This window comes from Pezoporus wallicus, unplaced genomic scaffold, assembly GCF_028554395.1.
Source record: "Pezoporus wallicus isolate ANWC-B61680 ecotype Strahan unplaced genomic scaffold, APGP_CSIRO_Pwel_v1 contig_787, whole genome shotgun sequence".
NCBI lineage: Eukaryota > Metazoa > Chordata > Aves > Psittaciformes > Psittacidae > Pezoporus > Pezoporus wallicus.
The window spans coordinates 904,009-931,599 of NW_026641881.1; positions in this window are offsets into that span (position 1 = coordinate 904,009).

Below are 27,591 nucleotides of genomic sequence, written 5' to 3' on the forward strand. Positions count from 1 at the left end.
TCAGGCTTTGATTATGTAACGTTGCTTTCTTAATTTGTTACCTTCATCTGTATAGATGGTTTTATTCATTTTGCTCTTTAAGACCTAATATGTGTGATGTGTGTCCCTGCTGAACTGTCTGCTCTTTCTCTAACCAGTCACATCACTTTTGTTTACTGTCAGTGCACTAGCAAACAAGAGATCCCGGTGATCTCAGAATTTTTTCTTCTGTGTTTTGCAGGCATGAAGAAACAGTGGGAATAGCAGAGAAATTAATGGACTGCTTTCTACCTTTTCCAGTTTCTGCTCCTAGCAATGATCCACTGAGAACCTCCACGCCTGTGCTTGTTACATCCAAATGGGTCACAAAGTCAACAGCAGGCAGCATAACATACTGGTTTATACTGGGGAAATAGGATGTGGAATATTTGTCACTGAATTTTAGGAAAGACAAACAAGAAACAATTTGGCAGAAACAAAAAACAGTCAAGTTGAAAGAACAGAGAAGATCTGCACAAGGAAATAGATAATTTCAGCAGTTCAGTCAGAAAAGAAATGTTGGTAGAAAGGTAAGAGTATGCCCCATCAGGGCCCCAGAAGAAGCTCAGAAAAGCTCTTTCGTTTTCTTAAGACCTGTGAATACCGCCTGGGGCACATAGAGAAGTGCTAAGCTATGAGACAAGCAGGATCAGTTGAATGTGATGGACCTTTTTTGTGGCCTTCAACAAGAGTTTCTCATCAGCTCTGCAGACAGTACCAATAATAAAAGTGGGTCTCTCATGAGCAGTAAGCATGGTGACACTGCTCAGGCTGCTCTGTTCAAACCCTACAAAGTGAATTGGAAGGTGTTAAACCTTTTCTGGTTTGCATGTGTGCCTGTGTTAGCTTCAGCTCCAGCACACTCTCTTCAATATCTCTGGCATGTTTGAAATCTGCCTTAGACAGCCTTTAACTCCATTCTTGGGTCCCACTTGCTTATCAGAGGGTCAAAGCACAAAACATTAATAGGTTTTCTTCTCCATCATTCTGTATTTTAGGTGATAAAAGACATCTGCAGATGGGGACTGGGGTTTGTTTTTCTGCTAGGCTGTTAGCTGAGAGGACCCTGAAGGTCGGTTCGCTAGACGTGAATTAATTGGAAGGATACAAACTACTAAAATGCTTTGAAATCAAAGCAGTCAGATTCTGTTGTAGCTTACTGATAAAAAACAGTTAAAGAAGGACAGGGAAAAGGTCAAGACAGAGAAAAGGGTAATCATTGTTTAGGCTTCAAGAAAGTGTGTGGGGTTACTGTGGCTTGGAGAAACTGAAGAGGGAAGGGGGCTAATTAACCAAGATCGTTAATGGAGGAAAACAGAGGGACAGAAAGTGTGCCTGCTCCTAGGAAACACTTCATAGAGAAGAGTCTAGAAAGCCTTGAATATGTCATGGTGTTACCACTACCATTAGCTGCCTCCTGGCAGCTGTGGAAAACTCACCCAGAACAGGATCCCTCAGCTGGGAGCATCTGCTAAATTCTTGGTCTTGGTTTGCTGATGGCAAGCGTAGTCCCATTGAAGGGAGGTTTGCAGGGTGTGCATTGTGGTGCAAAAGGCTTTTCTCCCTGTCTTCTCTGGCCATCAACATCATTCTCCATCAGGATATTTCAGTCATTCTCCGTACCCTCTGCCTGTGCTAGGGAGCATAGTACCAAGGGTATAGATGAGCATACGGCTGGGGCAAAAAATGGTGCCATGCCAGTGTGTGCAGATCACTATGGGACAGAGACATGGGGGGAAAGTGTTTGAGGAATAGGAAGTCCTGGGAAGAGATAAAAAAAAAAAAAAAAAAATTGAAGTGATAAGCATAAGAGAAAACAGCACACAGAAGAGTGTGAGTAGGGCATTATAAAAAAGAGCCCGAGAGAGGAGAAATAGCTTGTGGGGATTGAGTGGAAATGGGAAAGTACATAAGGGGGGAAGCCAAGAAGGGAGGCAACAGAGGGAACAACCAATACTGCTGTTTGGAAAGCAGGTTTGAAGAAGTCGAAAGAGGGTGAAAAATGAAACTCGGATACAAACCAAGTGAAACACTATGAAAGCTGAGCAATGAAATGGACACAGGCAGTTTTTCAGGCATTTATTAGCTTTTATTCCCCAGAAGAGACCTTATAAAACTCAGTGCACAGAAAAGTATGTGTGTGAGTAGGGTGGTGTTACCTTACTTTTACTTCTCATTCCCAGTGTTACCATCTGTGGTGTGATACTCCTTATGTCCTGCTCACATGGTAACAGGTAACAAATTATATATCTATTTAAAAGATTTTGTATTTCATATTTTGCTAACATAACTTTCTCCTTATAATTTGTTTCACTCAGTTGGCAAAAGAAGTCTGGATGACTAATATTGCACAAATCAATGATGACGTGAGGCACGATGAATCTCATGTACCTCACAAGGTTCAAGAAAGGAAGCCTTATGGTGTAGGAAACCAAGAAAGCAATAGGCTGGCATGACAGAGCAGTGGGGCCTTTCCATTTGCACTGCATGGAAGTGCAGAGAAGCTAATGTAGGTATTGTGATACAAAAAGTCTTAGAGAGTGCGCATCCATGTAAAATACTTGGGGTCACTTCAGACTTAGTGTCACAAGGGCCAAAGCATTTTCTAACAAGCAGGGGAAATCTCTGTGGTATATACAGGGGTGGTGAGCAGAATATGTGTATCCCAAAAGCCCTGAAGGAGTTTGTAATAGTTAAATATCAACAGTCTAAGGAAAATAATGGAACAACAGAGAAAAAAAAAAAACAACAAACAAATCAAGGGCTCCTCTGTGGAACTCTGCTGAGAGGAAAAATTGCTGAGAGTTGACCTGCAAAAGGAACTTTTTGTTTGGGTTAAGTATCAAAAGGAAAGGGAAGCCAGCCTGAGTTTGGTGGGAGGAAGGCATGTTGTCCACCTATAATTCCAGTTGACAGCTCTGTAGAAATGTCTTGATGAACAAGTCTGCCCAGACCTGGAAGGGGCTTCACTTACCAGCTCAGGAGTGGATTCCCAGCTGGTAGGGATCAGAGGCATTTATATTGGTAGAGGAGTTAAACCCCTACTTCTCTCAAGAATACAACATATGAGTGCTACTCCATTTTCACTGAGCTCTTGCCTTCATTTCATACCTTCTATAAATGTCTCATCAAGTAGCTTATCCTCATACAGTGCAAGCAACACTTTGTGAGGTATTTGGCAGTGTCTGTTAGATTACAGAACATATCATTTATACTAAGAAGTGACAAGAAAATAGGCAAGATTTTAATTACATTGTTTTTAAAGACATAAACCATTTGTCATTAATTTGGTGAGAAAAACAACTGAATAGGATGATCAGCCCGACTTGATGTTCTGTGTAATATTTTATAAATCAAAACACACATTAATTCATGTTATAAACTACAGGAACTAATGATAAGCCTTGTAAGGGAATCAGTAGAGATTTTTTTTTTTTTTTAATAAGGCCTTGGGAATAAAATACTGATTCTTCAGTGAAAAAAAAAGGTGTGTGGCATGTAGAAGAACGTGCCGTGAAGAGCAATAGAAAAGCAAAAGCACTGGACTGGACTCAGAGAGTGAATAGCCCTAAACATATTGTTCCCTAATTTATATTATTGGGTAATGGATGGTTAGGCAAAATATTTTTCCTATTTCTTTACCTCCTTTCAGGCCCCTCCCCTGAGCTGAACGTATCAGAGTGTCAGTGGGTATGCTATAAGGCCATTTGTTCCCATGTAGGAAGCAGAGGGTGTAACTGAGTAGGGTTTTCCCTGCAGGAACTCCTCTGGTGGATGTCCTTGCCCTGTGGAGTTCAATGCACATGGCAGTCAGCCGAAGGATGAATGTGAAATATGGGCTCCTCTTACTCCTGTTACAGTCACTATTGACAGATTGCACATGTTCTTATCAAGGCTGTAAACAGCTATCTGGTGGGAGCTATGTGTATTAGGACCCAGAACGGCCATTTCTGTTTTCTTGATTATTTCCTGAGAAGATAGCTATAGCTGGAAGCACGTGGGGAGAGAGTCTGTTTCTCCAGCCTTGCTTCTCCTATGCTCCTCAAAAGAATGTGAGAATAAGAAATACGAGGAAAAATGGATGTGTTGTCTGGCTGTGACTTATGGTCACACTGCCAAAACAGGGCACGTATTTATCTTCTTTGTAGCCCCTGCAGTAACATCTGGTCAGAGACTGAACAATACTGAAGTCTGGAGAAAGTTTATTGTGGCCCTTTCAAGATCTGCTTTAATGTTTTTGTGAGATTTTAGCTGACCATGTAAATCTTCAACTCAAAAGAGTAGCTTATTCCATCACCCTCTGAAGTGAAAGGCCATGTGCACATTTTTGTTCCCAGTGTACCGGTGGAGATCACTCTTCTCCAGCACAGGCTCCCAGTGGCAGTCCTTTGAGCTCAAATCTGACTTGGTTTCTAATAAGATCACGATACTGGAAAAATGTATCAGTCGCAGAAGACAGAAAAGATACAGACCAGCTGATTGGTTTTCTCTACAAAACAATAGTGCTAGCACTTGGGATAGGCTTTTAATTAAAGATTTAATTAAAGATCCTAGACATTTGGGAGTTCTTAATGTACTTGGAATTCTGGATCTTTAAGTATTTATCATACACTAAGGGAATGGTTTTAGGTTTAAATATGTGGAAAACTACTGCAGTTTTAGTATGTGTCAAATGTCAATATTCCCTTGCATTCTTTAGTATTGAGAAACAGGCATAACTATTCTGAAACTATGAAAATGAATCAAAAAAATAACCAAGTTTGGAAATATCAATGATCGCTTGCAGTTTCTGTAAAATTTATTTGTTTACTTGTTCACTTTCATTTTTCAGCTACTGCATGTCTGGAATGTAAATGTTCATGCTTGTGGGGAAAATACAAATAAAGGAAAATCAATAGATTTTAATATATAAGGTAGGAAAAGCTGAGCAGAAGGGTAGTATTGGGAAAGAGAATAAGATAATTTCAGACATTTCGCTGTATATTAGCCAGATCCAAAAAGGACCCAGTGTCTATTGAAGGCACGGATTTCAGTAGATGCTGGCTCAGGCCTAGAAACACTTGGTTTGATACTAAAGAAACTTAGATCAAAAGCTCAGTAGAACTCTTTATCAAGAGTAGTCAAACACCTGGAAGGTGATTTTCAGGTTGGCTGGCAACAATGGATGTTGTATTTTTTACAGACCTGGTTTTGGGTCTGACAAAGGTGCAGCTGCTCTTGTCCTGGGTTAATGAATATGCACAGCTGTTCTGAGCACAGATGGATTTCCCATTCCACATCATGTTAAAGATGCTCCCTTTCTGCCATAGGATAAAATTAACATCACCAGGTCTTCTGAAAAGGCAGGCAGAGAGAGATCAGCTTATGCTAAACAGATAACAGCTTAGTGGTTATGGCATCTCCAAGATAGTAGATAAAGGTAGCTGAAATTTGCTGTGCAGAAGTAGCAAATGAGGCTGTACTCCACTTTTCAAGTGAGTGCCAGCCCACTGGTTTATTGGTTCTTCTCAGGAAGAAGCAAATTTGTCAATTCTGCCCATTTCATTAGCTGTTCTGTTCTGCAGAAAGAAAGGCCAACAGTATTCCCCTTTTTCCCATATGGCTGAGAGAAGTATTTCTTAGCCAGCTCTATAATCCATTGGTCAGAGGACTTGCCCATCTTGCAAGAAATAGAGATTCATTTTTCTCCCTCATCTGAACTGGGTTTACAAACTGTTAAAGGCATTCCACCTGGCACAGCAATGCTTTTTTCTTCTCAGAAACAATGGAATGGCAAGGAATTAAGATTTTGTTCAAGTGCTGTTTCTGAATCCTTATGTGCCTCAGCTCCCTTTTCTCCCATGCAATCCCCTTTCTTCTTCACCAGATGTAACCAACCAATCAATATTTTGCCAGAATAACCCAAGGCAAAAGCATAGATCAAACTCAGCAAACTATAGCACAGTAAAACCGAAATCCATTGTCTTCTTTGTATGTGTGTTCTTGCTGTTTATTTGCTTTGTTTTACATTAGTACAAGTGTCTACAGTTTCAGGCAAAAAAGGTTTTAGTGGAAACGGTAGGTCTTACACCATTGTCAAATTCAAAGATAGAGTTAAAAATCTTGTTTGCTACCTTCAGAAACACAAATGCCTCAAAAGAAGTCTGAATATAAAATAATGTAAAAGGTTCAAATACTGTAATCCGTAAAAAACTTCTAAAATGGGCTTGTTCTGAGTTTTTCACCAGCTCTTTATTCTTCATATCTGACACAAAGGGAACTTATTGCTGTCTTGAGAGGAACATCTTGAATTTTGGGAGTTAAAATATCCATGCTTTAAAAGAGCACAGAGCATTTTTCCTCCAGACTCCCCAGAACTGGTACCAGACAGCTATTTTTATGCCACCAGATTTGCCAGCTCATCCTCTACTTTCTCAGTCTGTTAATATTCTCAGAAACCCCTGACACCAATTGAATCATTATGGGGAGGTCTGAATCCCCCAAACCCTCCAATGTTCTTTTGTTAGACTGCCGCTTCCCTAGCATGAATATCAAGGGCTTCTGTGCTGCAGGAGCAGAAACCTTGCTGCTGTTTCTGCCAGGCAGTGGAGAGCTCTGACCAACTCCCTTTGCAGAAGTTCATGGTTTATTTAGATGACAGCTCGTGTATGTTTGTTTGGGAACTCAGTTTGACGAACTTGAGCTCCAAACAGAATTTTCTCAGCTGCTCATATGTTCATCTGCTTTGCCCGGAGAATCTGAAATCACATGGTGGGAGAGACTTTTCTTGTTATTTTGGGAGATCAGTCATAGGTTACCAGCATTTGCCAGCTACTTAGAAGCTATGAGCTGTTTGGCCTAGTGCACAGACTGGATTGCTATTGGAAATGGGATTAACCATATAAAGATTCAGAGCAATCATCTAGAAGTATGTACCTTGAGAGCTTCAGAGTGAGACTTCCCTGTGAAGAATAACTGAGCATGTGAATAACAGATGAAAATGCTCATTATTCTTCAAGAAGATGAGATTCCACACAATTTATGCTATGCAAGGATAAGGAGCTCGATGGAGCAGCCAGCTGTGAATACGGAGCTGAAATATGTAATTCAGAAAAGTAGACTGCATTGGTTTAAAAGAGCTGATAAAAGCATCATCCTCCTCATCTCATTCTAGCTTCCAGAATCTCTTACAGAGATGATGGCTCACAATTTCTATTTTCAAGAAAACCCAAGGGAGAATAATCTTGCTCAGGCTGAACTGAAAGAGAGAGAATATGGAAAATCTGCAAGTGTGGAAGTGTATTTTCATGTAACTACCTCTGCAGTTCGCAGTTGTGCAAAAAAATACACATAACCTATGTTTTTACCAGTTGGGTTCCCTTTAATACCAACTGTAGCTGAAGGTTCTCAGGGCTCATAAAGGTCATCAGGCACTTGGCAGAAAGTGCTCTAGACAGTGATTTGGAAAGGATCAGTCTCCAAACTTGGGCCTTTTGTGTATTTTTTTATAGCATTTGATATTCTGCTACTGATTCGAGGATAAGGATAATAATTCTACAAAGTGACGTTTTCTCTTTTAAGCAAGATATCCCTCCCATGTTACCTCTGTTCCTAGGCAGAGTGTGTATCCTGAAGGGATGTGCAATGTACGAAGCTTTTTATTTGCTGGGAAGTTTCCAAGGCTGCTGTGAAATCTTTCCCCAAAGTCTTTTATTCAAATAACACTATTTTTCCCTTTAAGGACAGTCACTTATAGTTGAACTTTGCTGACCAAAAGTTTAAACAATAAGGAGAATGAATTTTCCACCCAAAAGTAACATTATTTATCTATTTGTTTTTCTGGACTGGCTGTTACCCCCAGAAATACACTTAGCTGTAATGGGAAAGTTATCTTGAAAATGTCTAATAAGATTCCATGTATTCAAATTTATGCTACATTTAATTTAGCTGTGCTCATAAATATTGTTGTGAGTCATTGAAAAGGTACTTATACTTGGGAAATATTTTGTAAAATTTAAAGAGCCAACAATGCAAACCCCACAAGTCCCAAGCTCCCTTTACCTTAGAGCCAAATCCATGTCTTACAGTAAATATTTCCATGCTAGTAAACCATAACATCACCCTCAGAGAGCTGCAAATTAGGAAATTTCTCCCAAATGCTTCCTCCACAGAAGCTTGAACAGCAAATCAATCAGGCATACTGCAGTTGGCATCATTAGCCATTAGCTAATGCCATTACCAGTAGGTCCAATTTTACATCAAACTTTCTGTTTTGATCCTGAAGGGCACTAGCTTAATTTGCAGTGATACGTATTTCTTAGCAACAATCAAATGCTAATTAGACAGTGGCATCACTGATAAAGAATTTAATGGAGCTAGTCTCGCTCTGTTGGTCCATTTAGCCATCCTTGTAGCCTGAAAGGTATTATTGTTACAGACGAGGGAATTCTTGTTGTGCAGTGCAGAATACTGACTCCAAAACAACAACACTGATTTGCTTCAGCATTTTCTCTTAAAAAAATGCTGTGCATGTTTTCCTTCTACCGTTTTCCAAGAAAAATTACCAGGTATATTTCTTTTCATGTTAGGCATAATTTTCCTTCCAGACTTTCACTGTGAAGTTCTACACACTCTTCTATGCAGCTAGAAAATGGGGTTTTATATCCAAAGATCTGACTGGTTCTGATGAGGACTGTCACAGAATCCAGTACCAGATGCTTCAGAAGAACAGAGAAAAAATGCTGAACATTACAGTCATAAGAAAACTGTCCTCTTCAAGTCTGTGAGTGTCATAAATGTGCAGCACGTATATAAATAGATCAGTTGATTTGTGTTATTCTGTCACATAGATAATAGTTATACATAAAACCTCATCTATACGATTGCAGTCATTGTTATCTGATAAATTTATAATTCTGTTTTCAATTTCATGCAACTCCTGGCCTTTGGAATAATTTGTGAGATTGTATTCCCCTTTTTTATTATACTTTGTATTTGAAAGTCTTTAATCCTGCTGATTAAAAATTGTGTCACCTTTTATTCCAAAACACAGTGACATAGAGATGTGGATTTTAGTGTTTTCAGACTTTAAACCTGGATCTTTGTCTTGCTCGTGAGGACTTTCACCATGAGGGTGCTGTGTAGAAGTACATAAACCACCAAACACCACCATCTCTGTGACCCATCTTAGTCTGCTGAAAGGGCTTCTCCTGTTGGAGTATGTGAAACAAGCTCAATGCCTCACCATGCCTCTGGGTTATGAGAAGCTAGATGGGGGAGCCCAGTGTACTTTGCTCTGTCACTAAATTGTGTTTGCACCCACAGTGCTCAGGTTGTGCCTTCTCCACAACCCTCCTAGGGAAGGGAACTAGGTGAAATGTGCCAAGATCAGTCCTTTGCACAAATGGTGATGCCTGAGCTCTCCTGAACTTGCAGCTGTCTGGATAAAGGAGTTAGCCCAGAGCTCACACCTGACAAAGAAATGCTCACAGATGAACTCAGAGTCCTCCTGAATCTGGAGCTGGTTCTCTATAGAGGCACTCACGACGTAGTGCAAGACAGACAGGAGCAAACCCAGAGTAAGCCCTTGCTCAATTCTAGGCTATTAGGCTTTTCTGTTTATCAATAAAAAATATTAAAACAAGATAATGAAAGGTACTTGAGAGCAACTGTGGCTCATGTTATTCACAAAGTGTTTGCTAATTAATGCCATCTTACTGGAGAGGTGGCATGTGCCACTTCAGACAGGAATTAACGATACCTCGGAGGTACAACCTGATGGGCACTGCAGCCTAGGCTGGCTATTCAGTGGCAGATTAAAAGGCGCATCTTCAGAGCAAAATATGTGTACATCTTAGAACAGTTGTGGACCCTACTTACTAATAAATGATCAGTTTTACGTACTTAAAAATGTGGAAAGATAGACCTTATTAGAATAATTTGCACTAGTTCATATATTTATAGAGATATGTTTCTTTTTGCGGGTGAATCAGCTTTCAAGTAGGAAGTTTCCTTCTAGTCATTTATCTCTCTGCCAAAATTCAGTGAGCTATATTTTCTCTGGGTGTTTTATTAAATGATTTTGTGTACACAGAGAAGGTTCTCTTAAGTACTGCAAATGCTTTGAAAGATAATCCTGCTGGAAGCACCTCCTGTACTGAATGTAAAACCTCATCGAGACTGAAAAACCTTCCAGAAAACCCACATCCAAATTTCAGCTACATCTGTGTTACCCTAATTTCTACTGTCCTTTATTTTATGTATCAAAGATATCTTCCAAATATTTGTTTCCAGAAAGATGTGACTCTGTGACCTAATTTTCTGAACAAGTCTTTTTCACTTTTCTTTCTAGCTCTCCTTATCTGCAGAGGTGCCCAAATCCAAAACGTTTGCACCCAGATCACTGAAAGGTATAATGAGAATTAAACTGTTATTTGTTTTTTTGTACCACTCATTGACTTCTAGGTAACCAGAGAGATGCCACACGGTATTTTTCAACCCATTTCCACGGAAATGCAAGAAGAGTCATAATCCTTAAATTTTGTTTAGCACCAATCGGTCCTTTGGACCTATAAAAATAAATGCTCTTTGTGTTCTACACTATATTTTAAGAGATCTATTCTTATTTCCTGCCTTTTTTTCGTTTACCCCTTAATTTCTTCTGCTGTTCACATAAAAGAAAGCAACAGTCCTTCATATCACTATCACACCCCTACATAGAGGCTGAAATTCCCTTGGTACAAAAAACCAAACCAAACCAAACCAAAATATGATTAATTCTGTAATTGAAATCGAACAAGACTAAATACAAATCTGCCAAACTGTGTAAGCTTTTGCCTTCTCCCTGTGTGTTTTTCCCACTATAAGACCTTTGAAAGCAGGACAATGTCTTCCAATGTGTTTGTTCAGCACATAATACAATGAAATATTGATTGTCAAGAGTAATTCTGGATACCAACATAATTCAGGCAGCTGCTAATGAATATCCTCCTTGAGCATCATTGCTTATAATGGTTCTAGGGTCTGATCAGGATATTTTAATCTCCCAATGCCCTTACAGAGTTCACGAGTTGCACTACAAGTCTTTCATGTTGGGGTAACTTAGCTTGTTTTTTCTCCACACGCTTTTTCCCTCATTCATTGTTCAAAATCTCTTAATAAACTGATTTTGACCTGATTACCCCATTATTTATCAAGGGCTATTAATAATCTCAAGTGGTACAACTGTCCTAGATTAATCAAATCATATGGTGTAGAGCTTTACACTCCACAAATATTTCAATATACCGGACAAGAGCTAGGTCACTGAACACAAACCTTTATTTTTCATTTGGTCTCTCCCATAATTACAAGAACTTTGTCTTTTGGAAATTTTACCTACTGCAACGAAATCAATAAGCAAACAATAGCAAGGAACAGGAATTTTTTTCATATAACATTTGGTTCTTTTGGAAAGGCAAAATCATGAAGTTTGGGTTTCCTTTAAAAAAATAAAGCATAAAAATGAGGAAGAGGGGGAAGTTATTGTTTCCAAAGTTTGTGTGTGTCGGACAGATAACCTCATGCTGAGTACAAATCTTCCAAAGCTCAGTATTCTCGTCAGCTTCTCCAGGTCTTTTAAGTGATGACATGGCAACGGTGACCTGGGAAGCTAAAGAGATCTTGTCTTTCTCCTCTTATTGTGAGAAATCCCCAGACTGCATTTAGGTACACCATTTTGGCTCAGACACTCTTCCATGCACCCATGAAAATATAGATCAAGGCTGGTATCTGTTCCTACACTGATTGTCTGCCTTGGTGAGACTAACACTGGCTAGCACTTATTTGTTCATGCCTATAGCCTTCAAGGCCTCAAAGCTAGCCCACTACTAAACAAGGCTCACATTGCAGAATTAAACTCTCACCCTTGGGGACCTACTTTTGTTTATGACATCAGGGAAAGAGTAATCTTTCTTTCCTAAAGATTTACGAACTTCCAATCTGTCTTTCTAGCAACACAAGCATGAAACTTCTCATCCAGCTACGCAGACATGTCATTCTGCTATTGTCAAACTGTGTGTTTGAAATTTAACTAGACATAGAGCGATGTGATGATAGTCCTGCTGACTTTTGCAATTCTACCATAAGCCACCTGGATATATGATGCTTTTATTAGGACCCCAAACTATTTTTACAGATTTTTTTTTTTTTAAACACTAGTCCTGCAATGTTTGGGTGCATTTTATGCCTTTCAAATAATCAATATCCTGCTCATTGTGTTGATGAGAAAGCTCCAGAAGGCATGAACTGAAATTAAAATAGGATTTAGATGACAAGGCAGATGATGTTAGTCTTGATGAAGCAGTTAATGCCGTGTTGACTTGTGCTGATCAAAAAGCCCGAAGTAAATGCCATGTTGTCTAGATTGAGCTATGGGAAGTGTGCAATGTGAAATCCCTACAAAATTAAGCACTTCAGGATAGTTATGGTGAGCATGTTGGTTCACTTCTTCACTCATGATCATTCTGGAACACGAAAACTTCTAAGCAGGTTTCCCTCCTTCAGTACCTGAAACCATTGCAGAAAGCAAAAGAGCATGAGGCTGAAATAGAAATTTAATTCTTCAATGCTATAGCTGCAACACTGAAAAAGCTACCACATGAAAAAGAAGTCCTGAAAAGCAGAGGTGACAGAGGTCCTGAGTATCTATTAAATGTGTACTACACGAGCCCTCCCTTCACCCCCCCCCCCCAAAAAAAAGATTGATCTAAACTGAAGAAGATCTTTGTCTTGTGTCCTGTTCCCTGGCTTGTTCTAATAAAACAAAATTGCCACTTTTTTTGTTTGGATTGGAATATTACAAGACCTCATCTTGACTTTGTAGATCTTTTTTGATAAGTAGCCATCCACAGGATTTTGCTGGATAAAAATTGCAGTGGCTGCCAGTAAAACTGACTGCCAGTTATCAGGCGAATATGGCACCAAACTGGTGTAGTAACTGCAATACTGTAAGCAAATGCTGATACTCTAGTGTGGGGCATTGGCTCCCATTCTTGAATACCAGAAGAGAAATTAGCCACTGTCCACAATTCACACAGAAGGATCATAGAATTATAGAATGGTTAGGGGTGGAAAGGACCTTAAGATCATCTAGTTCCAAACCCCTGCAATAGGCAGGGACACTTCAAACTAAACCATCTCACCCAAGGCCTCGTCCAACCTCTCCTTGAACACTGCCAGGGATGGAGCATTCACAGCTTCCCTGGGCAACCCATTCCAGTGCCTCACCACCCTAACAGGAAAGAATTTCCTCCTTATATCCAATCTAAACTTCCCCTGTTTAAGTTTGAACCCATTACCCCTTGTCCTATCACTACAGTCCCTAATGAAGAGTCCCTCCCCAGCATCCCTATAGGCCCCCTTCAGATACTGGAAGGCTGCTATAAGGTCTCCACGCAGCCTTCTCTTCTCCAGGCTGAACAGCCCCAACTTCCTCAGCCTGTCTTCACACAGCCCTTCTCTGGACTTGTTCCAACATTTCCGTGTCCTTTTTATGTTGAGGACACCAGAACTGCACACAATACTCCAGGTGAGGTCTCACGAGAGCAGAGTAGAGGGGCAGGATCACCTTCGACCTGCTGGTCACGCTCCTCTGGATGCAGGCCAGGATACGGTTGGCTTTCTGGGCTGCCAGAGCACACTGAAGCCGGCTCATGTTCATTTTCTCATCAACCAACATCCCCAAGTCCTTCTCCACAGGGCTTCTCTGAATCTCTTCTCTGCCCAACCTGTAGCTGTGCCTGGGATTGCTCCAACCCAGGTGCAGGACCTTGCACTTGTCATGGTTAAACTTCATAAGGCTGGCATCAGCCCACCTCACAAGCGTGTCAAGGTCCCTCTGGATGGCATTCCTTCCCTCCAGCGTATCAACCAAACCACACAGCTTGGTGTCATCGGCAAACTTGCTGAGGGCGCACTCAATCCCACTGTCTATGTCAGCAACAAAGATGTTGAACAAGACCGGTCCCAACACCGATCCCTGAGGGACACCACTCGTTACTGGTCTCCAGCTGGACATTGAGCCATTGACCACAACTCTTTGTGTGCGGCCATCCAGCCAGTTCTTTATCCACCAAGTGGTCCATCCATCAAATTGATGTCTCTCCAATTTAGAGACAAGGATGTCATGTGGGACAGTAGTGTACACTTTGCACAAGTCCAGGTCGATGGCATCAACTGCTCTACCCCTGTCCATCAGTTCCGTAGCCCCATCATAGGAGGCCACCAGATTGGTCAGGCAGGATTTCCCCTTAGTGAAGCCATGCTGGCTGTCACCAAGCACCTTGTTGTATTTCATGTGCCTTAGCATGCCTTCCAGGAGAATCTGCTCCAAGATTTTGCCAGGCACAGAGGTGAGACTGACTGGTCTGTAATTCCCTGGGTCATCCATTTTCCCCTTCTTGAAAATGGGGGTTATATTTCCCTTTTTCCAGTTGTAGGGAACTTCACCTGACTGCCACAAATATGATGGCCAGTGGCTTAGCAACTTCATTCACCAGCTCCTTCAGGACCCGCAGATGCATCTCAGGACCCATGGACTTGTGCACGTTCAGATAAAAGTGTTTGGCTCCTTAGCAAATCAGTTGTTTGCAATAAAATATATATATATGTGTTAGAATTTCCAGGACAACAAAACAAAAAAATGCAGAATACTTGTTGTGTGTTTGACAGAACCTCAGCCAGCAACTAAGTACCACACTGCTGCTCACTCACACCCTCCCCCAGTGGGATGGGGGAGATAGTTGGACGAGTGAAAGTGAGAAAACTCATGGGTTGAGATGAAGACAATTTAACAGGCAAAGCTAAAGCTATGCATGCGAGCAAAGGAGTTCATTCACTACTTCCCATGGTCAGCCAGGTGTTCAGCCGTCTCCAGGAAAGTGGGGCTCCATCACACATAACAATGACTTGGGAAGACAAATGCCAAAATTATGAGTGTCCCCCCCTTCCTTCTTCTTTCCCCAGCTTTATATGCTGAGCATGATGCCATATGGTATGAAATATCCCTTTGGTCATTTGGGGTCAGCTGTCCCTGCTGTGTCGCTTCCAACTTTGTGTGCACCCCCAGCCTACTTGATGTTGGTAAAAGAAGTAGAGAAAGTCTTGACACTCTGTAAGCACTGCTCAGCAATAATGAAATCATGCCTGAATTATCAACTCTGCTTTCAGCACAAATTAGCTCTATTTCAGCCAAAACTGGCACAAGGGTACCCTTTGAAGCAAACCAGTAGATTTCTGAGTCAGAAAAGGTGAGAAAGATCCCTGGGCTTAAGGAACATTTCCAGTGTTGTCTTTAACTAGTTATGGTATCCCCTGAGGGAAGCTTGCTGGTTTACTCAGTGGTGAAGGGAGGTTTACAGAGTAATTAGCCATTGTTTTTAGTATGGCATAGTTTAACTTCCCTATTATGATTATTATTCAAACACGAGGCTTGGGAAAGTAAGTGTGGGGAAATGCTCTTGGAAAAGCTCATGAACAGTGCCCTCAGCACTCACTGTTTTCTTCTGCAAATGGTCTTTGTCAGAAGCTATCGTGTATCTACAGAATTGACATGTGGTCCCTACTCTTATACTGCATGCCAGACAGGTCTCCTGGCTATTTTCCTTAACTGTTTCATCAGTTCAGCTAGCTTTTTCTTTCAGGCTATGCTGGATGCCTCATAATGGTGTGACTAGACTGAAGTTGTTTCTTTTCTTCCTCCTCCAGATCTCTTGATTAATATTTTGTTGTATACCTTAATTAGCACATTTCTGGCTTCTGGCTGCTTGCAACTCTTAGAGCCTTCTGAAGTGACCCTGGTAAAACTTTACACATTGTATTATGAGAAATATTGCAGACACAAACTCCTTACTAGATTTGTAATTATATCATGCCCACAGAATTCTATTAAAAACTCAGCAGGACACCGCAGATGGTGAAATGAGGAATGGGCTGCTTCCTATATGCATGGAATTAAATCTGATAAATCCCATCATAATTGTGTTACAAAGTTAGAACCATTAAAAGGAAAATAGTAATTGCTAGCTTTTCTAATACAGTTTGTATTTTCATAGAATCATAGAATAGTTAGGGTTGGAAAGGACCTTAAGATCATCAAGTTCCAACACCCCTGCCATGGGCAGGGACACCTCACACTAAACCATCTCACCCAAGGCTTCGTCCAACCTCGCCTTGAACACTGTCAGGGAGGGGTTTTACTTTAGTGGCTCAGTTTCCTACAGAATTTGTATGAAAATTGAATTTGAATTTCCTATTTGCCTACTGAATCACGCTCTCAAACGGGGTTTATATACAAAGATACAGAGGAAACTAACTCTGCCATTAGTTTTCCCATGAAAAATATTCATATTAGTTGTAAGAAGCAGCCTTTATAATTTCTCTTAAAGAAGCTTAAGATGCCTTCAACTTCTTCTTTTGGCCTTACATGCATGTAAGTTTATCCCCACTGAGGCTCAAGACATCTTCACAATGTATGGGAAAGTTTCAAGTTTTACACAGTTTTGAAGAGGATTATGAGGATGCCGGGGTCCCATACATGTCAATCTATAGTCTTTTTAGAGGCCATAAAGCCTGCTGCAATTTTGCGCCTATTGATATGGATCAGATGAAAAGGAGCTCCTTTGAGACACTGTGAACATGGCTACATCAAAAAGTGTCTACTTTGAGTTCTTGGCATAAATTTTGCTTTCTGTTGTGGAAGGGACAAAACACCACTACTACAAATTTATTTGTTTAAACCATATTTTTCTTGACTTAAAACTTTTGCTTTCACACTTTAGGTTGCTAGCAAAAATTCACATTTTCTGGGGAAGCGTAGATTTTCTGTGTTTTCTGTGGAGATTTGGCTAAACAACTTCTATGAATATTGTGATGAACTCATGTAGCTAAATCCCTGTAAGCAAATATGCCTCTTTCATATGCCAAGACTTGGCAAATCAATTTCATTTCCACAAAATGAGGAAGGCAATGATGCAGAAAGACAATAAACTAAGTCCACTGTTTTGGGCATGTGATCCTTGAAAGAATACTTATTTATTTTATTTATATTTTTTTTAATAGACTTTCAGGCTTCAAGCATTGCATCACTTGCTTGGAACAGGGTTTATGTGAACTGGGATTTTATTAACATCAGCCATAATAATATAAACCATCCATATTTATAAATGAAGAAAGACATCAGTAAGTGAAACAAGTGGGCATGCTCTCTTCCTGATGAATAAAGTCTATTGAGGAAAGGTGCTTGGATAGTGCAAGTAATATTCTTTCTATATAGACTGTCATTCTGTATCTTACAAAAATTAAATAAAGCATGCATATATAAAGCCAGATGGTTATTTCCTGTTATTAAAGCTTTAAGGGACAAATTAATCTCTGTTGTATCTCCACTGACTTCAACAGGGTTGCTATTGACTTGACTGAAATTACATTGCAGATAATTTGGATGTGGGTTCTGGAGGATGTTTAGGGAGTTATCTATGTACGACTTCTGCATTTCACTTAACTGTTGTGAGTTGTCTGTATCTTTAGATACAACTTCATCATGTAGTTCCTTCTACTACTAGTATAGGAGCTTTGCACTGTACTGTGGAGTGTGGTGCTTGGGTTTTGGAGGCAGCATAATGGACATACCTGGAATAAACAGCTCAGTGTTGAAACAGCATCAAAATGTTGCTGAGTGTGGAGCAAGTCCAAATATTTCTGTGGAACTGTGTACTGTAGATGTACCCCAAGTCTCACAGTTGTCTTTTACTGTATTCTTACCTCACTTTTTTCACTTGGGCATCTTTTTAATATGAAGTCATCAGTTGAGTGGTATGAACACCTGAACCAATCCTGCACAGCAGACCAAAGGAGGAAGCAGCTTTATCTTACCACTGAAGAAGATAGTTGTACTTCCACATCCTAGCCCCACTCACCTGTACTGTCACTCTGACTGGGAAGACTGGAAGGACCAGAAGGAAGAACAGGTGGAGGCTTTGGAGGAATCAGAGGCTCTTTGACTTGTTAAAAGACACTCTTTTTAAGAAAAGTACATCCTTCCTGAGGAAGAAGAATCTGTTTCAATGCTAACACTGAGGATCAGACTATGTTAAATTCAAGTGTCTAAAACTTGCAGATCTAGTTTAAGACAACCATAATATCTTCAGACAGTTAAGAGGCAAGCACCTCCTGTACTAATATATTTAATCCTAAAGCTTGTGTCTGAGGAAAACGGGATGAAGTACTCTCTGGAGACAGCTCTTTATGGACTGTAGAGTGCACCTGCCTTTTCAGCACTGGCTGTAAAGTGAGATGAATGAGTGAGGTCAGTTTGGGCAAAAAACATTCCAGATGGAATGTTACAATCAAACACAAGCCATTTAAACGAACTCTTGAGATGCCAGTTTGTTCAAAACCAGTGCAAATGTGTGCAGATGTTTCCTGTATTTCATGCCTCTTCGGGTCTACTCTACTGCCTATATTTTTATGGCATTAAAAAGAGCCATCTGTGTGGGTCTTTTGTTTATTTTATGTAAACCTATCTACCACTTCAAAGCACTCAAATAGATCTAGCAGTTTTTCTCCAAGTGTACTTAACTCACAAAGGTGGTTTTGGGTACCTAGTCTTGCTCAAAATATAGCAGAAAGGAACAGTGTTAATCGGGACTGGAACTGTGCAACACCTCAGGCATCAAATACACAATAAATTTGAGACTTGGTTTCACACCCCGAGGTTTAGCCTCTATGCTTACTTTGTGAAAATATGCCTTGGCTGTAAAAAAATTTAGTCATTGGGCCACGAAAATCCATGGATAAGAGAATATCTTTGCAGTCCAGTGATTAGGGCCCAAGTGAGAGCTGCGTATCTTTTCACAGTAGAAGAGGGGGTTAAGCTGTTTCTCATTGTTCCTTTGATGGCTGCCTGACACATCCATTATTATATAAAACAGGATTAGCTCCTTCTTCAAATACACCTTGTCTTGACCAAGTTGTTAGAAGAAAGACTTCAGGCAACTATTTTAAGTTCTCTTGGTCCCAGATGTATCGATGGTATTCTCCAAAACCTTGAGAGGTACATTTGAAACACTATCCCTGCTCTCAGGATATAGTTTTCTTTTGTCTCTACCAATGGATTGTGCTGTGCTCTGCTTGCTTGTCAATATCCCCAGAACAACTGGACTAGGTGTTATGTGGCCCACTTTAAGGACCCTCCATCTCTTCATATCTTGTAATAAGGAATTTGGACTATTGAGCCCCACCACCAGATATAAGCATCTACAAGTGACTCAATTTCTCCCCCTAAAACAACCTCTTACTTGACCTTTTCTTCCCAAATATGAGCATGGTTTCTTCCAGCTGGTTTCAAGTGATCAGATCTGCAAATACCCAAGCCAATGCTAATCAGATGACATAGCAGTTCTCAACTTAACATGGCACAGGCTTTCACAAGCGAAGAAATACTTCCTGGGCTATTCAGTTGTTATTTGGCAAGCTAAAAACACAGCCATTGCTGTAAAGACTGTCTCTGAATCAGGTCCTTCAGGGTAGATCTATAAGGGAATGTTGGCATCACATTAGGCATTTCCTACCCAACAGCATGGTGTCTTGCTGCTTGTGGTTCAACATAGGATAAAAGACCTATGCAAAGAGTTGTATACCCTAAAACTCCTAAAATCAGCACAGATGAGTAAGAAGCCTTCAAGACGATAGCCTGGGAAACTACAAGGACCTTGCACAGCTCTCACAGTCAACTGATCACATATGTGTTGTAGATACAAGAGCTTGTCACCTTTTGACTTTCTCAGCTATGTACTACCTCTCAAAGTAAACTTTGTCTCACAGAAACGAGGGCCAAGTACATTATAGTTGGCAATCTGATGGCAATGGCACACAAATGAACTGATATGTTCAGAATTCCCAATTTGCATGGTAATTTAAAGGAAGGTCTTAAATTCAGCTGCCATCCCATTAAAGGGCAGTAATCACCAAGGTCTAGGGTCTTCCAGGCTTAGCCTTTCTCAGGCTCTTCTTCTGAACCTGGCCTGTTTTTTGTCCTGTCATTACATATTAAGAAAATAAAAGGTATGAAGTTTATTTTCCTGTAAGGTGGGGAACTGATGGAAAGATTTTGCTTGGTTTACATATGCCAGCCAACCAGAATTTAAACTGGCATCTGCTGAACAGGGATTTTGAAGAAGCACAGGGTTCAAAGATCTGACATGCACCCAGAGCAGCCTTATGCTTTACTAATCCCACTCTACTCATGTTACAAGAAATGCTAATAAAGGATGAGCTGTATAGCTCAGTCCAGCAGGCAACAAGCAAATCCCAGCACTGCAGACTGAGGAGTTAGGTGTAATTGTCAAACTCTGTGTCTTTTTCCTCATGAAATTCAAATATCAGGGATGTTAAAATAAATTAGATGGTAAAAGGATTCCAGAGAAAAAGGATCCTAGGCTAAGAAATTCTTCTCAGTAATTCAGAGTCTTCTTAAGTGTTTCAGTTGTAAATCAAGCTTATTGTGCTATTTATTAAACATCTTGGGATATTAGGGCGATTTATTTGGGAACATCAGATGCCATCTGATAACTTCTGAAGGAGGAGGTGAGGAGATTAATACCTTTTACCCCAGGGCTTTGAAGGGCCATCTACCATCAGAAAAGGAATATTAACTAGTGAAGAGATGGGACTTTGTGAAGTTAACTCCAGGAGGAGGGTTTGTGCTGCCCTGACCACCACAATCGGTTGCTCTGTACATAGTCCATGATGTGCGTCAGGCTGCAGCCAGTGGGGCTGGACAGGGTTTGAAGAGTCTCCACATCTGCCTGTCAGCACAACCAATCGAGCCGTGATACACCTGGAATGCCTCTGGCTACTATGGTCTCTAATGCTATAGCTCAGTGGAGGGAATAAACCTCAATGTAATGTGCATATAAACCTGCAGTAGTTGAAGATCTTTCCAGATAAGATGCCAAAAAAGAAAAAAAAAAATCCTCACTATTGTGTTTTTGTTGTTTTTTTTTTTTGTACAAGAGAACACAGAGGTGCCTTCCATCAGTAATACAGGCTATCCAGTATTATCCAGGAATGCCAGTGTCAGAGATGTGTGGCAATTTGAAGTGAAGTTGTCAATAGAGAAACATGGTTTTTAATCTATTTTCCCTTCTCTATAATCAGAGGATGTTTCTCTGGATGTAATGAAGATGAACAACTTCGTGTCTGTAATTTGGTCTATTTTGGACCTGGGAAGCAGAGAACATTGTGATTCCTCTGTCATTTAAAAATTTGTTTGCAATATGCTTAAGTAGAAACAAAAGTGACAAGAACCTAAACCACAGGAGGACTTCAATCCATCTTGAATTTGCCTGGTTTGGAAATAATAGCCAAATATAGTCATGAGCAAGCAAAAATAATCCTTACCTTCTTCAGTTTCCCTGAACAAGTTATTTGCGCAGAGATAAAAAGTAAGAAACTTTCTTTCCTTTTAGCACTTGAAAATGGGAATCAGAATAGATTTTGCTTATCCACTTACTCACAGCAATGTAGTGCTTTGCTGAAGCACTTATTACTGTTGAAAAGAAATGCTGGTGGCAAAGGCATTAGCTACTGCCTGAATGTACCGGTTACAAATAGCTTGGGGAAAATTGAGAACTCATTAAGTAGTTGGTGCTTAAAAAAAGCCCCAACAAACCTACAGCAAGTTCTTTATTGAGCCTGAACAGCTGCAGTTATGTATGTTTTTCCAGAATCATTAAGATAATGTATTTTGTTATTGTTTTTTCCAGATGTTTTTTATTTCATTCTAAGATATGACCTAAATGTAATGCACTTTGTCAACACAATCAGATTGCCAGCTATCAAAGTGAATGCAAGCAATAGAAATAAATGATGTGGGAATCTGATGCTTACTTGCACCAAGATTTAAAACTTGAAAGTTCAGGGTTTGGAAAAACAACTCCAGGACTTGAGCCAAATTTCAGATTGTAGGTGTACCACTGGTTAAAATATAAAGCTGCAAAACTGAGGAACTGACATTATGTTGGCGATTTCACTCAGCAAGATTTTCAGTGTGTTTGAGTGTAGCACAAGGAGAGCACTGCAATGTAGGTGTTTGCCACACAGAGCTATGTGGGGTGGAAGGAAGGAATATTAGAACAGGTACAAAACAAGGTGTTCTTGGCTTGCTCAGGCCATTAACGTGACTAATGCCATGAGGTGACTAACCTATGGTCCCTGAAGAGATGCTTGTTTTCAAAAGTGTTAAGCATGCAGATTTTGAAACTTAGGCCATTACAGGTATATTCCCATTGCTGGTGAAGCACAACTCAAAGCTTAACTGCAGTCTCTCAGGTTCATACTTAAAAGTCACCTAAGCCTGACTTGTAGTGTGGAACAGGAAGGCTATCACCCATGCTGCCTGGATGTAAGGAGTGATAGCTCAGGCCACAGTATGAGGCTAAGCACAAAGTAGTTGCCCAGCGTTTTGTTAGATGGGAAAAATGAATCAGGGCATTTGCCATGGTGAAGAGCAAGCTTTTGCCTATGCTGCCGACAGCTGCTGGCTCTATAAGTTTTCCTGTCAGCCCTCCTGAAGTTACTCCCAAATGCAGACACTGAACACCACTAGTTATTTTGGGACACCTTGACTTAGTTCACATTTCCCAGACAAAATATGAGCTGCAGAGTTGCAGACTACTGAGGGGATAGAAATTCATATCATCCTTCTGTTATTAGGCCCTGTGTGATTTCTACTGTCTTCCTCAGGAGAGTTTCGCTACTGCAGATGATGGGAAATGACAGATAGACTGAACTGTATTGTTTGTGTTCCTGAGATAAAAGGATTATCATAAATCATGACGGCTTCTCCATGGTCCTACAAAGTCAAGCCTTAGCATCATAATCATGGGATAAACGTCGACCTCTACTGCAAAGACTTTCCCTGCATTTACCTCTACAATCCACACTATAGCACTACAACAAAGGAAATACAGTGCAGCTGCAGAACAGTTTCCTGATGACTTCCACATGTATAATTAATTGAAGTATTGCACTGATGACTCCATATGAATGCCTTCTTTCCAAGAATTACTCAGAAGCCCAGAAATGGAAGCTAAGACAACTCTTATTCAAATATTAATTCTTGCATTTGGCTTTTTTTTATGTGGTCTAAAAGACCAAAATATCCTTTGAGAAAAGTTATCTGAAAGCTATTTCTAGAAAGATACATGACAATCTTCACCCACCTCTTTTCTATCACCTTGATATTGTTTGCAAATCATTTTCTATTCAGATCTACACAATGATTGTTAAAATCACCCAGAATATCTTCTTATCATAAATGTTTTAATCTAGTTCTTCTTAGAAGAAACAATGAAACAATGCCTGATGCTATGCAACATTCATTTTCCCTTCAAATCAACATTGCCTTACTTAGGTGCAGTTCAGTGACTGGATTAGTAATCTGTGGGTGACTTAACAGTTCTTTGGTAAAGCCTACGCTGCTTTCCTTACTGTGAAATGTTTATTCCAGCAAGCCCCAGGGACAAAATCCCTCACAGTGAGAATGACAAAGCACTGGAAGAGGGACCCAAGGAGGCTGCAGCAATCTGCATCATCCTTGGTAGTTTTCAAAACTTTACTAGACAAGGTTCTCAGCAGCCTGATTTAACTTTGTGATTTGTCCTGCTTTGAGCGAGGAAGCAGATTATAGGACTTCAGAGGCTCCTTTCAAGCTGCAAACTACCTTATTCTATGAGTCCATATTATATATACAGGTTTTTCTGCGACCTCTTCTGGACTTTCCTGGAAAAAAAAAAAAAAGTGGACTACATTATGCATAAAACATCAGTGATGATACTAAAGTTAACAAAAGACTTCTCAGTAAGATCATTACCAAAGTGTACAGATTCCTGGGGGGCATTATGAAAAGTAGTTTAAAATGCAGCTTGGACATCCAACCCCAACACATGAACCTTCTGTCTGCACTCTACCAGCTGGACAAATTGTGTAGCTGCTTTTAATGAATTTTTCAGATATTCACAAAGTAAGAACTTCTGACTAAAAAGTCAACCAAGATTCTTCAACATGCATAACTACTGATAGAATACCATTTTCATTTCCATAATACCCTCAAAAACTTAATATCCTTTGCAGGTATCTTTGAGCTGGTCTTTGCAGATGTCAGTCTGATGCACATTAACTGAGTACAATTTTTCCCTTAAGAAGATATAGTCCTGTGAAAATCAGAGGAAGATATCTCTTTTTGCCACTGGTGCAACTTTATATAGAGGCAAGGCTTTACCTCAAAAGGGAGTGGGCACCATTTTGATAAAGCTTTCCCTCTCCCACCATGCAGGCTCTCTGGGAAGGGTTGGTTGGAACTGGGGGTGAAGATAAGGCTCTGTCCTTGTACCTGAGGCATTACCAGCTTCAGGAAGCATTTGAACTCTCTTCAGGTCTCCAGCACCTTTCCAAAGTATATTTTCCCATATAAAATGGTCCATGGTATCAAATTCCACATTTAATTGCTATAGCAAAAAAAAAAAGTGCAAAATATTTTATTCTTTGGGGGCTTTTAATGCTAAATTTCACCATGTATGTGTTTCAGAAATTGCCTGACAACTCACTGAGATAATTAACCTGGAAAGACTTTGAGTTCTAGACATGACAAGAAGAATCACAGTTACTTTAGTCATCCCAGTTTCACACTCTGGACATAGAATCATAAAGTGGTTTGGGTTGAAATGGACCTTAAAGCTCATCTAGTTCCAGCCCCCCTGCCATGAGCAGGGATGCCTTCCGCTAGAGCAGGTTGCTCCAAGCCCCGTCCAACCTGGCCTTGAACACTTCCGGTGAGGGGCCAGCCACAGCTTCTCTGGGCAGCCTGTGCCAGCACTTCACCACCCTCATAGTAAAGAATTGCTTCCTAATATTTAATCTAAATCTCACCTCTTTCAGTTTAAAGCCATCCCCCCTTGCCCTATCACTACGCGTCCTTGTAAAAAGTCCCTCACCAGATTTCTTTCAGGCGTCCTTCAGGTATTAGAAGACTGTTATAAGGTCTCCCCAGAGCCTTCTCTTGTCTCAGCCAGTCTTAATAGGAGAACCTCCAGCTCTCTGATCATCTTTGTGGTTCTTCTCTAGACTCACTCCAACAGGTCTATGCCATTCCTGTGCTGAGGTCCCCAGAGTTGAACATAGTACTCCAGGTGGGGTTTCACCAGAGTAGAGGGGGAAAATCACCTCTTTTGACCTGCTGGTCACGCTCCTTTTGACTGTACACTTTTTTGTAAAAAGGGGTAATAGGAGCTTGAATGAGAAAAGGGCAGGTGAGTCCCAGTTCCACAAAATGCTTAGTTACATCCATGGTTGTATGGATGTACAGGATGCACGGGTGCCTGCTGACTATGGTGGGATCAGAGTCCTCAGCTTAAACCTGTGCTTTGGAGCAAGGCTCTGTGAGAACTTCTTCTATTCACCCCATGCATCCTTAAGATTTAAAAACATGGCTTTAGGAAATGTATGGATCATAATTTTCCAAGGTGAATGTTAAGTAGAATTAGGTGGCAATAAAGCAAATTAGTTTACAAGACTACATAAACACTAGCCTAGACGTAGCTGCAGAAAATATTTCTCCTTTTACACACATACCTCTTGCATTCTTTGTAGGAACTTTTTATCCCTCCTGCTCAATCCTTGTTATGAAAACCATACTTGAAGTAATGTTAAGGCTTGCATTTCCTAATGACTCCTACTCCACAGCCTAGTGATAATGAAGAGGAAGTTTTGTTCTGAGCTCTTCCTCAGCTTTTAGAGCACCCACATAACAGGCACATGTGAAAATGACTCAAAATAACAATGAAAAAAAATCTCACTACATCTGCATCTTCTTCCTAATCTTGCACTTTTATTCATTGTTCAAGTTGCAATAACCATCTCAGTCCCGAGATCGTTATAACCCTTTAAATATCCTAAACAGGAGTTATTTTGCAATAGTTATGTCTTTACAAGTAATTTAAAATGGTTTTAACTTATGACAAGATGCTGGCAGAGAAAGAACTATAAAATTAGAAGATTTTAAGTAAAAAGAATTAGCAAGCATCAACAGCAGGCCAAATTAACAAGACAAGTGAAACAGCACAGTTTTCCAACATAATGAACAAGAGTTAATGGTTTTGGAGGGTAAACAGTATATCCATCTGACACATGCACACCTATGCAGAGTTGGTATGGGAAAACACACCACTAGGTGTGAGAGCACCCCAGGGCTTTATTGCAAAGGTTGTGTAAGAACCAAGTTTAGCTTCTGTTGTAAATCTCTCTTCCTGGTTTGGGCATGTCTAAGTAACCTGGACTATAAAATTATCTGTGTTTTGATGATCAGCTTTCTAGTAGTTTCATAGTAAAATGACTGACATTAAGATGTTGCATTACTAGTATTGAGGTTCTTTAATCAGACTAACTTAGATCCTGATTGTGAACATAACCTAAGGGTGACGGTGAGAACATGCAAATAGTTGCCAATCTCTCTTCAAGGCACTTGATTTAGGATCTGAGGAAATGTGAACTTCCAACAAAGGGCTCAGATTAAATGTCTGGGCTTATGTGTGACCACAGCTAGGTACAGAGACTATACTTAGCTGGCTTGGAAACATGCACAATATTATAGTCAGGTTTATCAGCAAAACTCTGGGTAGCATTGGCATAGGAATATTCAAGAGAACACAGTTTAGGGAGAACCTTGTACACACAGAGTTCTCAGCTAATAAATATTAGACAGTCTGAAAGAATCCTGGAGGTTGACTACCATTGACTTGTCATGAAAGTTAACTCTTCTTTCTTCAGTTGTTTCTTTTTAGACTATCCTACCTTTAAAACCCACTGTCTTCTCAGTTTTGTCCTCCCTGTGCAAAAAATAACAGTGATTATTGATTTGCAGCAAGTGCGGATTTTACTTCTTTTTCTTTTATAATATTTTGTATGAAGAGGTATATGTTCCAAAATTAGGAGTGGCACAGAGAAGAAATTTCACCTGGAAAGCAGCATCAGAAAAGAACATTACCAACAATACTGGGAATAAAAAGTTGTGTAGGCAACTGGAAGAGCCTGAATGAAGTTTGCATGTAATGTAGATGAGTCTGAGGTTGCTGGAGGGAGGCACACATTTCCGCTAGAGAATGATCTATTACTTTTTTTGGATGAGTTTGGGTAGACATCTATTTAGTTTTGTTAACTAGACACCAGTGACTGTAATAGTTTCTAGGGCCACAAATCTAGAACCTCTTGTCAAAATTCTTTTGCCAACTTGCCAAAAATTACCTATTCCTTTAGGGGAAAAAAAAAAAAAGAAAAAAGAAAAAAGTTTTTCCTTGCTTTTGGAAGCAATTCGATGTTTTGTTCCCACAATAAAAAACATCAGAAGCACAGCAAAAAGAGGAGTGTATCCATGAAGGCCATCCTTTCCAGAAAGAGGGTAGATGTGGAGCATGATTCTGTTAAGAACCGAGCAAATACTGTGTGCAGTGTTCTACTGGATTCTTCTAAATGAGACTGAAAGCAACATACTGTTTGATAGAG